The 17732-nt window shown below is 40.0% G+C and overlaps 1 protein-coding gene across 4 annotated transcripts in view; it reads left to right on the forward strand.

The window, feature by feature from the left end:
- Window positions 1-768: 768 nt before the first annotated feature.
- The window catches only part of LOC128687792 (cytochrome P450 9e2), a 100773-nt gene continuing 83809 nt past the window's right edge, over window positions 769-17732 (forward strand). Inside the window, exon 1 of one of the 4 annotated variants that reach the window (XM_070082082.1) lies at window positions 769-898. The gene's annotated coding sequence lies outside the window, so the exon portion shown is untranslated. Of the gene's footprint in view, window positions 1010-1034; window positions 1158-17732 lie in introns of those variants that run through there. The other 3 variants (XM_070082090.1, XM_070082094.1, XM_070082087.1) reach the window with 3 other exon arrangements.

Genomic DNA, 17732 nt, shown 5'->3' on the forward strand with positions numbered 1-17732 from the left:
TACATGGTATACAGTCCTAGCTGACAACAATGACATACTACTACATAGAAAGCCACTTGTTATGCTGAGCATCTCGGGCAAATTAAGTCAGTGTCCCAGGATGCGACCCACACCAGTCGACTAACACCCAGGTGCCCATTTTACTGATGGGGAACATAGACAACAGGTGGAAAGAAACACTCCCAATGTTTCTACTCTGGCTGGGAATCGAACCCAGGCCCTTATACATGATACGCAGTCTCTTCCCCACTGCATCTGCTACATCCCCCACCCTCGATGACCCTCCTATCTCGGAGCATCGCTCCCGATGGCAAAATGCCATGTAGGAAACAATACATAACCTCACGCGCCCTAGGTCGTATCCTTAATTTACTAAATATTTGCCATATTACATCCCATGCATACATGGGGTAGATCCCTTCAACCGGCGCCACTACAAGTCCCTCTAACAATTTACACAAAGTTCCCACCTTTACTTTTCCTGGTTCCCTGGCTAACACTAAGGCACGTAACATTTTTCACATTCCATCATTTCCGCTCCTCCATACCATTTCCGTATGTGATCATGTACCTTATCTAGCTGTCCATCCCCTTCCATCCACCTGCACGCATCACTTCCCTCTTAACATTCCCATATAAGACAATCTCGCAAAATCATAAATATTTATTGCAATGCGTTAATAAGTCTCGTTATTAAGTGTATTAATGACTATTACTGTAAAAAGTAAAAATTTTAATAAATGATGAATATTTTACAAAAATTATCACGCAGTGTTGTACGTCTGGCAAGCACATCCCGCCCCTCGTACCATGTTATCAAGGACAAGACTCAGTCTCACTGCTGATAGTGTTTTACCTACTGTGAGACCTGGTGCTGCTGTTGATAGTGTCACCCACTGTAAGTCCTGGTGTTGCTGTTGATAGTGTCACCCACTTTAAGTCCTGGTGTTGCTGTTGATAGTGCAACCCACTGTAAGTCCTGGTCTTGCTGTTGATAGTGTCACCCACCGTAAGTCCTGGTGTTGCTGTTGATAGTGTCACCTACTGTGAGCCCTGGTGTTGCTGTTGATAGTGTCACCCACTGTAAGTCCTGGTGTTGCTGTTGATAGTGTCACCCACTGTAAGTCCTGGTGTTGCTGTTGATAGTGTCACCCACTGTAAGTCCTGGTGTTGCTGTTGATAGTGTCACCCACTAAGTCCTGGTGTTGCTGTTGATAGTGTCACCCACTAAGTCCTGGTGTTGCTGTTGATAGTGTCACCTACTCTAATTTGCAGACAGGATATTGCAGCACTAAATGAATTCCAAAGGGTGAGGAACAGAGTACAGAGACTTATATAAGGAGCAAAGGCAAAGCACTATTGCTCAAAAATTGAAGAATATAAGCATAACCTCAGAAAGCTCTGGCAAAAACTAAAACAGTTGGGATATAGCCATAAACCAGTAGATAGGTCTAACATAGTTCTCACTATCGATAACGAGGTATGCCACGAAACATCTAAGGGGGCAAATTGCTTTAATTCCTACTACACATCTGTTGCATCAGCACTAGTAAGTAAACTACCAGCTGCATCAAATACCTTTAACACAGACTCACATCAGTTTCAAACATACTATACCAATAAAGGGGTAACCCCAAACAGTTGTCAACTAGTAATTGTATCTCATGACTTTATTCAAAAAGAACTAAGCAGGTTAAACCCAACTAAGAACATTGGCCCGGATAACATCCCGTCTAAGTTCCTAAAAGATGGTGCTTCTGAACTGTCAATCCCTATTGCTCACATAATAAATTTGTCCATCACCACTAATACCGTACCTGAGGGGTTCAAGGAGGCCAGAGTTACTCCTGTCTACAAGAAAAATAGTAGGTCTGATGTAAGCAACTATAGGCTTGTTGGTATACTCGGTATAATATCCAAAATTCTAGAGAGGGCGGTGTACTCTCAAGTAGTTAAGTATCTTAATGACAACAACATTCTCCATAGCTATCAATCGGGCTTTAGAAGATCTTACTCAACTGACACCTCCCAAATTAATCTGATGGATTACCTGAGAACTGAAATGTCAAAGGGGAACCTCATAGGTATAGTAACCTTAGACCTGCAAAAGGCCTTCGATACTGTCAACCACAATATATTATGTAAGAAACTTCAAGCTATCGGTATAGGTTCTGTAGACTGGTTTAAGTCCTACCTTAGCAACAGGAGACAATTTGTCAAAATCAACAAAACGGAATCAGAACCCCTGCCGATAGCATGTGGAGTTCCCCAATGTAGTATTCTGGGTCCCTTATTATTCTTATGATATGTTACTGACATGACTATGAGTGTCAAGTGCAAACTCCTACTGTATGCAGATGACAGTGCTCTGTTAGTGTCAGATATGGCTAATGTATTAACACTGGAACTGGAGTTCTGCAGCAAATGGTTAGTAGACAACAAACTATCATTACACCTAGGGAAAACTGAAGCCATTCTCTTTGGCACGAAACATAAACTGAGAAGGGTAAATAATTTTAATGTCCAGTGTAATGGGGAGCCCATCACTTCAGTTTCCTCAGTAAAATATCTGGGAATCCCCTTCGACCCATGCATGTCAGGAGAATTGATAGGGAACAGTGTAGTAAAGAAAGCGAATGCCAGACTTAGGTTCCTCTATAGACAAGCACAGTGTCTACCTTCTGAGGCTCGCAGGACCCTATGTCTAGCCCTTATACAATGTCATGTGGATTACGCTTGCTCTTCATGGTACTCTGCCTTGGCAAAAAAAAATTGAAAGACTGCAAATCACCCAAAACAAAATTGTAAGATTCATACTGGGTCTGGATCCAAGAAAGCATGTAGGCCAGAATGAATTACAGCAGTTGGATATGCTGAATGTTAAAGACAGAGTAAAACAACTGAAGCTAAATCATATTTATAAAATTGCTCACAGTGTTCAGAATATCTTGCTACCAATTTTGTCAAGGTTGGGAACCAAAGCAATCACAGTACTAGGGGGAGGGAGCACAACTTTGTAGTACCCACAGTCAGTGGCCAGGCTTCAAACACCTTTTATTGTACAGCAATAAAGGAATGGAACAGACTACCCGCACATGTCAAAGCCAGTCATAGCATGAACCAGTTCAAGAAGAGTGCCAAAAGGTGTCTGATGAATGTAGCTACAGAAAGGGAGGGGAATGATTTTTTATTTTTTAGCTAACATACGTGTAAATTTTACCTTATTCCTAGTAATGACCCCTTGTATTGTAGATAGTCTTAATGACCCTCGTGTAGTAGATACTCTTAATGACTCTCGTGTAGTAGATAGTCTTAATGACCCTCGTGTAGTAGATAGTCTTAATGACCCTCGTGTAGTAGATACTCTTAATGACCCGCGTGTAGTAGATACTCTTAATGACCCTCGTGTAGTAGATAATCTTAATGACCCTCGTGTAGTAGATAGTCTTTTTAGTATGATAATAAGATGTTATCTTCATTATAGAATAATAATAAAATATTATAACCTTTACATTATAATAATAAGGTAAAAGGACCAAAATGGAAATAAGTCACTCTGTCTGACTTTTTGGGTTATCCTAGGTTCTCTACACATATGCTGCTATGTGTGATAATTCTATGTAACTGTATTTGCGTATACCTGAATAAACTTACTTACTAACATTGTAATTTAGAAATCTCATACCAACGAATATTGTAATTCATGTTTTGCATCCTATAATATTTAAATTTAGTAGTTTCATGTGCTTGAAATTTTAAATTTACAAACTTTCTGTACCTGAAGTCTATCTGGAGGTTATTCCGGGGGTCAACCCCCCTGGTGGATCAGGACCTGATCAACCAGGCTGTTACTACTGGCCGCACGCAGTCCATCGTACGAACCACAGCCCGGCTGTACACAAATAACCCGCCGGCTGGTCCGGCATTGTCTTTAGGTATCTGTCCAGCTCCCTCTTGAAGGCAGCCAGGGGTTATGATATTGTAATATATATATATATATATATATATATATATATATATATATATATATATATATATATATATATATATATATATATATATATATATATATATATATATATATAAGTAGTCATAATTTCTACAGGGGCAGGAATTCCGGAAAAGGCCTTCTACAGGGGGAGGAACTTCCGGTTTAGGCTTTTTCCTGGGCGAGGAACTTCCGGTTTGGGCCTTCTACAGAGCGAGGACTTCCGGTTTAGGCCTTCCACTGAGCGAGGTATCCGGTCTAGGACCAGCAGCTGGAGGGTCACCTTTTCACACCTAGGTGTTACTTCCGGTTTTGACCATGACCTCGCCCTCGAGACTACCTCACCCTTGACCCCCCAACCAATACCCCCGCCCACGACCCCCCCTTCGCGACCCCGCCGTCGCGCCGCGCGCCCGCCCGCGCGCCCGCCCGCGCCCTTCGCGACCCCCCGCCCGCGCCTTCTGCTGCGCCTTCTGCAGCGTCGTCCGGATCGCCCCCGCGCCTCGAATTTTTTTCCGATTTTTTTCGAATTTTTTTTGAATTTCATTTTCTTGTGCTCTCCATCTCCTCGGATCAAATTTTCTCGATAATACCAAGTCTCCATCTCCTTGGATCAAGTTCTTTTTGGATTCCCCCCTATGGGGTTTTCGAAATTCTCCAATTCCTCGGATCAAGTTTTTGGGTACCCCTCCTTTCAACCCCCATCCCCAAAAAATTTCTCAATATCAAAGTCTCCACTTCCTCGGATCCCCCTCCCACTTTCACCCCCCAACCCCAAAAATTTCTCGATAATACAAGTTTTTTTGGATCCCCCCTATGGGGTTGTCGAAATTCTCCATCTCCTTGGATCAAGTTTTTGGGTACCCCTCTCACTTTCACTCCCACCCCAAAATTTCTCGATAATACAAGTTTTGGATTCCCCCCTATGGGGTTTTCGAAATTCTCCATCTCCTCGGATCAAGTTTTTTGGGTACCCCTCCTTTCACCCCAAATTTTCTCGACAATACCATGACTCCATCTCCTCGGATCAAGTTTTTTGGATCCCCCCTATGGGGTTTTCGAAATTCTCCTTGGATCAAGTTTTTTTGGATTCCCCACTATGGGGTTTTCGAAATTCTCCAATTCCTCGGATCAAGTTTTTGGAATCCCCCCTCTGGGTATAAGCATTCAAAATAGACTCCTCCTATGGGGGCATGCTTACTACAGGTCTAAACAAGTCAAATGACCTAAGAAGGGTGTTTACTCGGCGGTCAGTGACGTCACCCCACCTGTGTTTACTCGACGGTCAGTGACGTCACGCGATGACCCCCACACGCACAGGCTGAATCTTGTCTACCCTTTTAGTTAATAATGGGACATCAGAAAGGCGCATTTTTTCGTTAATACCCACAATTTCTTTACAACACAAGTCTAGACATTTTTAACTATTTCATCTCAGGTCACTCCCCACGAAGTAACCTCCCCCCCACCCTCCCAAACCCTCACACTCCAACCAACACCTCACAATTTTCACTCATAACTCCAATTTTTCTCGTTTTAACCCTTTTTGTTCATTAAAGTTAATAAGGGGACACAGTACATCAGAAAGTCACCACATCGCTTACATCCACTTTCGTTAAATTCACTACTCACAATTTTACATATTACGAAGTTAAAATACGCACTTTTACTTTGAACATCTTCAAAAACACTCTCATAAATCATTTGAATACTCACAAAAATACCTTTATACATTTCCAAACAACACTGAAATACTCCAAAAACATCATTCGAACACCCCCAAATCACCTCTGAATACTCCCAGAACACCTTCATAAGTACTTTCATAATCATTTGTACACCTTCAAAAAACACCTTTGAATACTCACATAAACACCCTTGAACACCTTCAAAACACCCTTCAACACACTCAAAACACCTTTGAACACCTTTGAACATTTCCAAAACACTATTTGAGTACTCCCAAATAAGATTTGACATCTCTAATTTATCTGCACTTACACATTTCATTAAATTACAACTCATCCCCTCAGTCTCCAGACTAGGCATTTTCTCGTTTTTACCCTTTTAGTTCATTAAAGTTATTAAGGGGACACAATACATCAGAAAAAAGTCACAAAAACTAACTCAAACACTTTACTTTGAACACCCCCAAAGTACTCTCATAATCATTTGAATACTCACATAAACACCCTTGAACACCTTCAAAACACCTTTGAATATCGTTTTAAACTAATTTCGTCACAACCCACTTATATCATCTTTTTTCGGTAACTCTAATTCGACTACACTACCCTCATCAATTACCAACAAATTTTACTCGTTTTAACTAATGTCATCACTGTAACCAAGATTTTCACAAAAAAAAAACTCTATGACACCTAACACACACGCACACACACACCCCACAACACCCACAATTTTTCTCGTTTTAACCCTTTTAGTTCATTAAAGTTAATAAGGGGACACAGTACATCAGAAAGTCACAACAACAACATCCACAACCCACAATTTTTTCTCGTTTTAGCTAATTTCATCAGAAAAAGTCCCAACAACAACCCACTTATAACATCTTTTTTCGGTATCTCTAGTTCGACAACAACACCCACATCCCACAACACCCACGAACATTTCCAAAACACTATTTGAGTACTCCCAATTACACCACTGATTACTACTAAAACACCACTGAATTCAATCAAAACACCCTTCAACACCTTCAAACACCCTTGAACACCTTCAAAACACTCTTGAACACCTTCAAAATCACCTTTGAACATTTCCAATCAACACTGAAACACTTCCAAAAAACACAATTTGAGTACTCCCAATTACACCACTAAATACTACTAAAACACCGCTGAATTCAATCAAAACACCCTTCAACACCTTCAAAACACCTTTGAACACCTTCAAAACACCTTTGACACCTTCAAAAACACCTTTGAACATTTCCAATCAACACTGAAACACTTCCAAAAAAACACAATTTGAGTACTCCCAATTACACCACCGAATACTACTAAAACACCGCTGAATTCAATCAAAACACCCTTCAACACCTTCAAAACACCTTTGAACACCTTTGAACACCTTCAAAAAAACAACATTTGAACACACTCAAAACACCTTTGAACACCTTTGAACATTTCCAAACAACACTGAAACACTTCCAAAAACACCATTTGAGTACTCCCAAATACACCACTGAATACTAAAACACCACTGAATACACTCAAAACACCACCAAAATCACCATAAACTAAGATCAACACCCACATCCCACAACACCCACAACCCACAACACCCACAATTTTTTCTCGTTTTATCTAATTTCATCAGAAAGTCACAACACCCACACCCCCCATTTTTTTCTCGTTTTAACCCTTTTAGTTCATTAAAGTTAATAAGGGGACACACTACATCAGAAAAAGTCCCAACAATAACCCACTTATAACATTTTTTTTTCGGTATCTCTAGTTCGACAACAACACCCACAACACCCACATCCCACAACACCCATGAACATTTCCAAAACACTATTTGAGTACTCCCAATTACACCACTGATTACTACTAAAACACCGCTGAATTCAATCAAAACACCCTTCAACACCTTCAAACACCCTTGAACACCTTCAAAACACTCTTGAACACTTTTCAAAAACACCTTTGAACATTTCCAATCAACACTGAAACACTTCCAAAAACACCATTTGAGTACTCCCAATTACACCACTGATTACTACTAAAACACCGCTGAATTCAATCAAAACACCCTTCAACACCTTCAAACACCCTTGAACACACTCAAAACACCCTTCAACACCTTCAAAACACCTTTGAACACCTTCAAAACACCTTTGAACACATTCAAAACACTCTCATAATCATTTGAACACACTCAAAACACCTTTGAATAACCTCAAAACACCTTCGAACACCTTCAAAACACCCTTGAACACCCTTGATCACCTTCAAAAAAACAACATTTGAACACACTCAAAACACCTTTGAACACCTTTGAACATTTCCAAACAACACTGAAACACTTCCAAAAACACCATTTGAGTACTCCCAAATACACCACTGAATACTAAAACACCACTGAATACACTCAAAACACCACCAAAATCACCATAAACTAAGATCAACACCCACATCCCACAACACCCACAACCCACAACACCCACAATTTTTTCTCGTTTTATCTAATTTCATCAGAAAGTCACAACACCCACACCCCCCATTTTTTTCTCGTTTTAACCCTTTTAGTTCATTAAAGTTAATAAGGGGCCACACTACATCAGAAAAAGTCACAAAAACAACCCACTTATAACGTCTTTTCGGTATCTCTAGTTCGACAACAACACCCACATCCCACATCACCCACATCCCACATCCCCCACACACACACACAGACACACACACACACATCCCTAACCTAGCCTAACCTAACCTAACTTATCCTAACATAACCTAACCTAACCTAACCTAACCTAACCTAACCTAACTTATCCTAACCTAGCCTAACCTAACCTAACCTTACCTAAATTATCCTAACCTAACCTAACCTAGCCTAACCTAACCTAACTTAACCTAACCTAACCTAACCTAACCGAACCTACCCTAACCTAACCTTACCTAACCTAACCTAGCCTAACCTAACCTAACCTAACTTAACCTAACCCAACCTAACCTAACCTAACCTAGCCTAACCTAACTTAACCTAACCTAACCTAACCTAACCTACCCTAACCTAACCTAACCTAACCTATCTTAACCTTACCTAACCTAACCTAGCCGAACCTATCCTAACCTAACCTAAAATATATTGGAACACTTCCAAAATACATTAGAGTACTCCAGAATTACTTTGAACGACTCCATTTTTGGATATTTCCAAATTAGTTTTGAAAACTTTATCGTAAAATCGAACATTATTTTCTTGTTGGTAAAACACACTCAATGGTAGAAATATTTACTCGATTTCCGAATAGAAGCACTGTCCTCGCTCTGAGAGACTCATTGTGGGTCACCCCAACACATGGTGTAATGTGCTTCACACCCAAGGTAGAACATAACACCTGCGTCAACTCAGGACAGACAGGCGCCATGTAATGCGGGTAACATCCAAGGTAGAAAATCATCTCTTTCCAGACCAACTGTCTATCCTAACCTAACCTAACCTAACCTAATTCCTAACCTAACCTAACCTCACCTAACCGAACCTAACCTAACTCCATCAATCACCTCTATCCTAACCTAACCTAACCTAACCTAACCCAACCTAACTCCATCAAACACCTCTATCCTAACCTAACCTAACCTATCCTAACCTAACCTAACTCCATCAAACACCTCGAATACTACCTAACTTAACCTAACCTAACCTTAAATAACCTACCGAACCTAACCTAACCTAACCTAACCTATCCTAACCTGTCCCAACCTAACCTAACCTAACCTATCCTAACCTAACCTAACCTAACCTAACCTAACTTATCCTAAGCTAACCTAACCTAACTTATCCTAACCTAACCTATCCTAACCTAACCTAAACACTGACTAACTTTGAACCAACTCTGAACACCACTGATCTTCTTCAAAAAATGCTCTGCACATCATTTGAACACCTTCAAAAAAAACACCATCAAACACCTCCGAATACTCCCAAAAAAACACTACTGATTACTACCAAATCACCACTGAATACTGCCAATCACCGTCAAAATCACCAGAAACTAAGTTTAACATCACCATCTAACATCCTTTTTATAGAAATCCCCTCAAATCACTATAACCAAGAACTCCCTCCCCATTTGGCGCATAAAAAAAAGCATGAACACAAACCTAATACGCAAACACTTAGTACATGATCACCATCAACTGAAAACATATCTTATACACACACATAATATAAGACAATCACCAACTACAATCACCCATGTTCACTTACCTCAAAATCACTAATATCACAGAAAACAATCATTTTTATAAACATTTCACACACACACACACACAAAAAAAAATCATATTTGACAATATCTAAGCGCACTCACCTCACCACCACCAACACACGATGTCTCACCTCACAGGACCGACGAGCTCACCTCCAGTGACGTCACACTCCCATTGTGTTACTTGGTGGTTGGTAACATCACACCTAACCCCCCTTGTTTCAACCTGTTGTACCCTACATTATCTAAGAACACTATATCCAAGACGATTACCAGATTTTATGATCCCCAACACCAAGATCACAGAAAACACACATTTTTATAATTATTCACACAAAAATCACGATCACCAATTCCATATCATGTTTACCGTCATCTATCAACACTAATCACCAAGATCACCAAAAAAAATCTAAGATCATGCATCTCAAAACTACTATGATCACTGAAAACACTTATTTTTAAACATTCGCACAAAAATAAGACATACACAAAAATACCACAACACTTCCACCAACATCTATAACATAACATGAGCACTATAACATATCACTATCACAAAAAAATAATACACAAACACCCACATATTATACATTTCAATTGGAAATTTAAGACATGAGACATACACACCAAATCTAAGACATTCACCTCCAACTAAGACATACACATCACCCCTAAAACTTCCTTCCTTATTCATTCCGTATATCTCCTAGAGCTGTTTTAACCCCGACGGATCCACCACGACGTAGGAGCCAGAGTGTAGTAGGTGGTGTTGGAGTGGTGATGGTTCCTCTGGCTCCTACGTCGTGGTGGATCCGTCGGGGTTAAAACAGCTCTAGGAGATATACGGAATGAATAAGGAAGGAAGTTTTAGGGGTGATGTGTATGTCTTAGTTGGAGGTGAATGTCTTAGATTTGGTGTGTATGTCTCATGTCTTAAATTTCCAATTGAAATGTATAATATGTGGGTGTTTGTGTATTATTTTTTTTGTGATAGTGATATGTTATAGTGCTCATGTTATGTTATAGATGTTGGTGGAAGTGTTGTGGTATTTTTGTGTATGTCTTATTTTTGTGCGAATGTTTAAAAAATAAGTGTTTTCAGTGATCATAGTAGTTTTGAGATGCATGATCTTAGATTTTTTTTGGTGATCTTGGTGATTAGTGTTGATAGATGACGGTAAACATGATATGGAATTGGTGATCGTGATTTTTGTGTGAATAATTATAAAAATGTGTGTTTTCTGTGATCTTGGTGTTGGGGATCATAAAATCTGGTAATCGTCTTGGATATAGTGTTCTTAGATAATGTAGGGTACAACAGGTTGAAACAAGGGGGGTTAGGTGTGATGTTACCAACCACCAAGTAACACAATGGGAGTGTGACGTCACTGGAGGTGAGCTCGTCGGTCCTGTGAGGTGAGACATCGTGTGTTGGTGGTAGTGAGGTGAGTGCGCTTAGATATTGTCAAATATGATTTTTTTTTGTGTGTGTGTGTGTGTGTGAAATGTTTATAAAAATGATTGTTTTCTGTGATATTAGTGATTTTGAGGTAAGTGAACATGGGTGATTGTAGTTGGTGATTGTCTTATATTATGTGTGTGTATAAGATATGTTTTCAGTTGATGGTGATCATGTACTAAGTGTTTGCGTATTAGGTTTGTGTTCATGCTTTTTTTTTTTTTTTTTTATGCGCCAAATGGGGAGGGAGTTCTTGGTTATAGTGATTTGAGGGGATTTCTATAAAAAGGATGTTAGATGGTGATGTTAAACTTAGTTTCTGGTGATTTTGACGGTGATTGGCAGTATTCAGTGGTGATTTGGTAGTAATCAGTAGTGTTTTTTTGGGAGTATTCGGAGGTGTTTGATGGTGTTTTTTTTGAAGGTGTTCAAATGATGTGCAGAGCATTTTTTGAAGAAGATCAGTGGTGTTCAGAGTTGGTTCAAAGTTAGTCAGTGTTTAGGTTAGGTTAGGATAGGTTAGGTTAGGATAAGTTAGGTTAGGTTAGCTTAGGATAAGTTAGGTTAGGTTAGGTTAGGTTAGGTTAGGATAGGTTAGGTTAGGTTAGGTTGGGACAGGTTAGGATAGGTTAGGTTAGGTTAGGTTAGGTTCGGTAGGTTAGGTAAGGTTAGGTTAGGTTAAGTTAGGTAGTATTCGAGGTGTTTGATGGAGTTAGGTTAGGTTAGGATAGGTTAGGTTAGGTTAGGATAGAGGTGTTTGATGGAGTTAGGTTGGGTTAGGTTAGGTTAGGTTAGGTTAGGATAGAGGTGATTGATGGAGTTAGGTTAGGTTCGGTTAGGTGAGGTTAGGTTAGGTTAGGAATTAGGTTAGGTTAGGTTAGGTTAGGATAGACAGTTGGTCTGGAAAGAGATGATTTTCTACCTTGGATGTTACCCGCATTACATGGCGCCTGTCTGTCCTGAGTTGACGCAGGTGTTATGTTCTACCTTGGGTGTGAAGCGCATTACACCATGTGTTGGGGTGACCCACAATGAGTCTCTCAGAGCGAGGACAGTGCTTCTATTCGGAAATCGAGTAAATATTTCTACCATTGAGTGTGTTTTACCAACAAGAAAATAATGTTCGATTTTACGATAAAGTTTTCAAAACTAATTTGGAAATATCCAAAAATGGAGTCGTTCAAAGTAATTCTGGAGTACTCTAATGTATTTTGGAAGTGTTCCAATATATTTTAGGTTAGGTTAGGATAGGTTCGGCTAGGTTAGGTTAGGTAAGGTTAAGATAGGTTAGGTTAGGTTAGGTTAGGGTAGGTTAGGTTAGGTTAGGTTAAGTTAGGTTAGGCTAGGTTAGGTTAGGTTAGGTTGGGTTAGGTTAAGTTAGGTTAGGTTAGGTTAGGCTAGGTTAGGTTAGGTAAGGTTAGGTTAGGGTAGGTTCGGTTAGGTTAGGTTAGGTTAGGTTAAGTTAGGTTAGGTTAGGCTAGGTTAGGTTAGGTTAGGATAATTTAGGTAAGGTTAGGTTAGGTTAGGCTAGGTTAGGATAAGTTAGGTTAGGTTAGGTTAGGTTAGGTTAGGTTAGGTTATGTTAGGATAAGTTAGGTTAGGTTAGGCTAGGTTAGGGATGTGTGTGTGTGTGTCTGTGTGTGTGTGTGGGGGATGTGGGATGTGGGTGATGTGGGATGTGGGTGTTGTTGTCGAACTAGAGATACCGAAAAGACGTTATAAGTGGGTTGTTTTTGTGACTTTTTCTGATGTAGTGTGGCCCCTTATTAACTTTAATGAACTAAAAGGGTTAAAACGAGAAAAAAATGGGGGGTGTGGGTGTTGTGACTTTCTGATGAAATTAGATAAAACGAGAAAAAATTGTGGGTGTTGTGGGTTGTGGGTGTTGTGGGATGTGGGTGTTGATCTTAGTTTATGGTGATTTTGGTGGTGTTTTGAGTGTATTCAGTGGTGTTTTAGTATTCAGTGGTGTATTTGGGAGTACTCAAATGGTGTTTTTGGAAGTGTTTCAGTGTTGTTTGGAAATGTTCAAAGGTGTTCAAAGGTGTTTTGAGTGTGTTCAAATGTTGTTTTTTTGAAGGTGATCAAGGGTGTTCAAGGGTGTTTTGAAGGTGTTCGAAGGTGTTTTGAGGTTATTCAAAGGTGTTTTGAGTGTGTTCAAATGATTATGAGAGTGTTTTGAATGTGTTCAAAGGTGTTTTGAAGGTGTTCAAAGGTGTTTTGAAGGTGTTGAAGGGTGTTTTGAGTGTGTTCAAGGGTGTTTGAAGGTGTTGAAGGGTGTTTTGATTGAATTCAGCGGTGTTTTAGTAGTAATCAGTGGTGTAATTGGGAGTACTCAAATGGTGTTTTTGGAAGTGTTTCAGTGTTGATTGGAAATGTTCAAAGGTGTTTTTGAAAAGTGTTCAAGAGTGTTTTGAAGGTGTTCAAGGGTGTTTGAAGGTGTTGAAGGGTGTTTTGATTGAATTCAGCGGTGTTTTAGTAGTAATCAGTGGTGTAATTGGGAGTACTCAAATAGTGTTTTGGAAATGTTCATGGGTGTTGTGGGATGTGGGTGTTGTGGGTGTTGTTGTCGAACTAGAGATACCGAAAAAAAAATGTTATAAGTGGGTTGTTGTTGGGACTTTTTCTGATGTAGTGTGTCCCCTTATTAACTTTAATGAACTAAAAGGGTTAAAACGAGAAAAAAATGGGGGGTGTGGGTGTTGTGACTTTCTGATGAAATTAGATAAAACGAGAAAAAATTGTGGGTGTTGTGGGTTGTGGGTGTTGTGGGATGTGGGTGTTGATCTTAGTTTATGGTGATTTTGGTGGTGTTTTGAGTGTATTCAGTGGTGTTTTAGTATTCAGTGGTGTATTTGGGAGTACTCAAATGGTGTTTTTGGAAGTGTTTCAGTGTTGTTTGGAAATGTTCAAAGGTGTTCAAAGGTGTTTTGAGTGTGTTCAAATGTTGTTTTTTTGAAGGTGTTCAAAGGTGTTCAAAGGTGTTTTGAAGGTGTTGAAGGGTGTTTTGATTGAATTCAGCGGTGTTTTAGTAGTATTCAGTGGTGTAATTGGGAGTACTCAAATTGTGTTTTTTTTGGAAGTGTTTCAGTGTTGATTGGAAATGTTCAAAGGTGTTTTTGAAGGTGTCAAAGGTGTTTTGAAGGTGTTCAAAGGTGTTTTGAAGGTGTTGAAGGGTGTTTTGATTGAATTCAGCGGTGTTTTAGTAGTATTTGGTGGTGTAATTGGGAGTACTCAAATTGTGTTTTTTGGAAGTGTTTCAGTGTTGATTGGAAATGTTCAAAGGTGATTTTGAAGGTGTTCAAGAGTGTTTTGAAGGTGTTCAAGGGTGTTTGAAGGTGTTGAAGGGTGTTTTGATTGAATTCAGTGGTGTTTTAGTAGTAATCAGTGGTGTAATTGGGAGTACTCAAATAGTGTTTTGGAAATGTTCGTGGGTGTTGTGGGATGTGGGTGTTGTTGTCGAACTAGAGATACCGAAAAAAGATGTTATAAGTGGGTTGTTGTTGGGACTTTTTCTGATGAAATTAGCTAAAACGAGAAAAAATTGTGGGTTGTGGATGTTGTTGTTGTGACTTTCTGATGTACTGTGTCCCCTTATTAACTTTAATGAACTAAAAGGGTTAAAACGAGAAAAATTGTGGGTGTTGTGGGGTGTGTGTGTGCGTGTGTGTTAGGTGTCATAGAGTTTTTTTTTTTTTTTGTGAAAATCTTGGTTACAGTGATGACATTAGTTAAAACGTGTAAAATTTGTTGGTAATTGATGAGGGTAGTGTAGTCGAATTAGAGTTACCGAAAAAAGATGATATAAGTGGGTTGTGATGAAATTAGTTTAAAAACGATATTCAAAGGTGTTTTGAAGGTGTTCAAGGGTGTTTATGTGAGTATTCAAATGATTATGAGAGTACTTTGGGGGTGTTCAAAGTAAAGTGTTTGAGTTAGTTTTTGTGACTTTTTTTCTGATGTATTGTGTCCCCTTAATAACTTTAATGAACTAAAAGGGTAAAAACGAGAAAATGCCTAGTCTGGAGACTGAGGGGATGAGTTGTAATTTAATGAAATGTGTAAGTGCAGATAAATTAGAGATGTCAAATCTTATTTGGGAGTACTCAAATGGTGTTTTGGAAATGTTCAAAGGTGTTCAAAGGTGTTTTGAGTGTGTTCAAGGGTGTTTTGAAGGTGTTCAAGGGTGTTTTGAGGTTATTCAAAGGTGTTTTGAGTGTGTTCAAATGATTATGAGAGTACTTATGAAGGTGTTCAAATGATGTGCAAGAGTACTTATGAAGGTGTTCAGGTGATTTGGGGGTGTTCGAATGATGTTTTGGAGTATTTCAGTGTTGTTTGGAAATGTATAAAGGTGTTTATGTGAGTATTCAAATGATTTATGAGTGTTTTGAAGATGTTCAAAGTAAAAGTGCGTATTTTAACTTCGTAATATGTAAAATTGTGAGTAGTGAATTTAACGAAAGTGGATGTAAGCGATGTGGTGACTTTCTGATGTACTGTGTCCCCTTATTAACTTTAATGAACAAAAAGGGTTAAAACGAGAAAAATTGGAGTTATGAGTGAAAATTGTGAGGTGTTGGTTGGAGTGTGAGGGTTTGGGAGGGTGGGGGGGAGGTTACTGCGTGGGGAGTGACCTGAGATGAAATAGTTAAAAATGTCTAGACTTGTGTTGTAAAGAAATTGTGGGTATTAACGAAAAAATGTGTCTTTCTGATGTCCCATTATTAACTAAAAGGGTAGACAAGATTCAGCCTGTGTGCGCGTGACGTCACTGACCGTCGAGTAAACACAGGTGGGGTGACGTCACTGACCGCCGAGTAAACACCCTTCTTAGGTCATTTGACTTGTTTAGACCTGTAGTAAGCATGCCCCCATAGGAGGAGTCTATTTTGAATGCTTATACCCAGAGGGGGGATTCCAAAAACTTGATCCGAGGAATTGGAGAATTTCGAAAACCTCATAGGGGGGAATCCAAAAAAACTTGATCCAAGGAGAATTTCGAAAACCCCATAGGGGGGGATCCAAAAAACTTGATCCGAGGAGATGGAGTCATGGTATTGTCAAGAAAATTTGGGGTGAAAGGAGGGGTACCCAAAAAACTTGATCCGAGGAGATGGAGAATTTCGAAAACCCCATAGGGGGGAATCCAAAAAAAAACTTGATCCAAGGAGATGGAGAATTTCGAAAACCCCATAGGGGGGATCCAAAAAAACTTGTATTATCGAGAAATTTTTGGGGTTGGGGGTGAAAGTGGGAGGGGGATCCGAGGAAGTGGAGACTTTGATATTGAGAAATTTTTTGGGGATGGGGGGTGAAAGGAGGGGTACCCAAAAAACTTGATCCGAGGAATTGGAGAATTTCGAAAACCCCATAGGGGGGAATCCAAAAAGAACTTGATCCAAGGAGATGGAGACTTGGTATTATCGAGAAAATTTGATCCGAGGAGATGGAGAGCACAAGAAAATGAAATTCAAAAAAAATTCGAAAAAAATCGGAAAAAAATTCGAGGCGCGGGGGCGATCCGGACGACGCTGCAGAAGGCGCAGCAGAAGGCGCGGGCGGGGGTCGCGAAGGGCGCGGGCGGGCGCGCGGGCGGGGCGCGCGGGCGGGCGCGCGGGCGGGGGGTCGCGAAGGGCGCGGGCGGGCGCGCGGGCGGGCGCGCGGCTCGACGGCGGGGTCGCGAAGGGGGGGGGTCGTGGGTGGGGGGATTGGTTGGGGGGTCAAGGGTGAGGTAGTCTCGAGGGCGAGGTCATGGTCAAAACCGGAAGTAACACCTAGGTGTGAAAAGGTGACCCTCCAGCTGCTGGTCCTAGACCGGATACCTCGCTCAGTGGAAGGCCTAAACCGGAAGTCCTCGCTCTGTAGAAGGCCCAAACCGGAAGTTCCTCGCCCAGGAAAAAGCCTAAACCGGAAGTTCCTCCCCCTGTAGAAGGCCTTTTCCGGAATTCCTGCCCCTGTAGAAATTATGACTACTTATATATATATTTATATATATATATATATATTTATATATATATATATATATATATATATATTTATATATATATATATATATATATATATATATATATATATATATATATATATATATATATATATATATATATATATATATATTCTTTTTTTCAACGCACCAGCCGTATCCCACCAAGGCAGGGTGCTAAACAATTTCTTCTCTCCCAAACTCTTTACTCCTGGAAACTCTTCTGTCCTCTGCCTTCCCTACATTTCCGGTCTTTCTAATCTCAACAACTCTCTCCGTTCCTTAGACATCAAGCTTATTTTCCACCAGACTAACACTCTTCGCACGAATCTCATTC

Source organism: Cherax quadricarinatus, chromosome 1, assembly GCF_038502225.1.
Source record: "Cherax quadricarinatus isolate ZL_2023a chromosome 1, ASM3850222v1, whole genome shotgun sequence".
Taxonomy (NCBI): Eukaryota; Metazoa; Arthropoda; class Malacostraca; order Decapoda; family Parastacidae; genus Cherax; species Cherax quadricarinatus.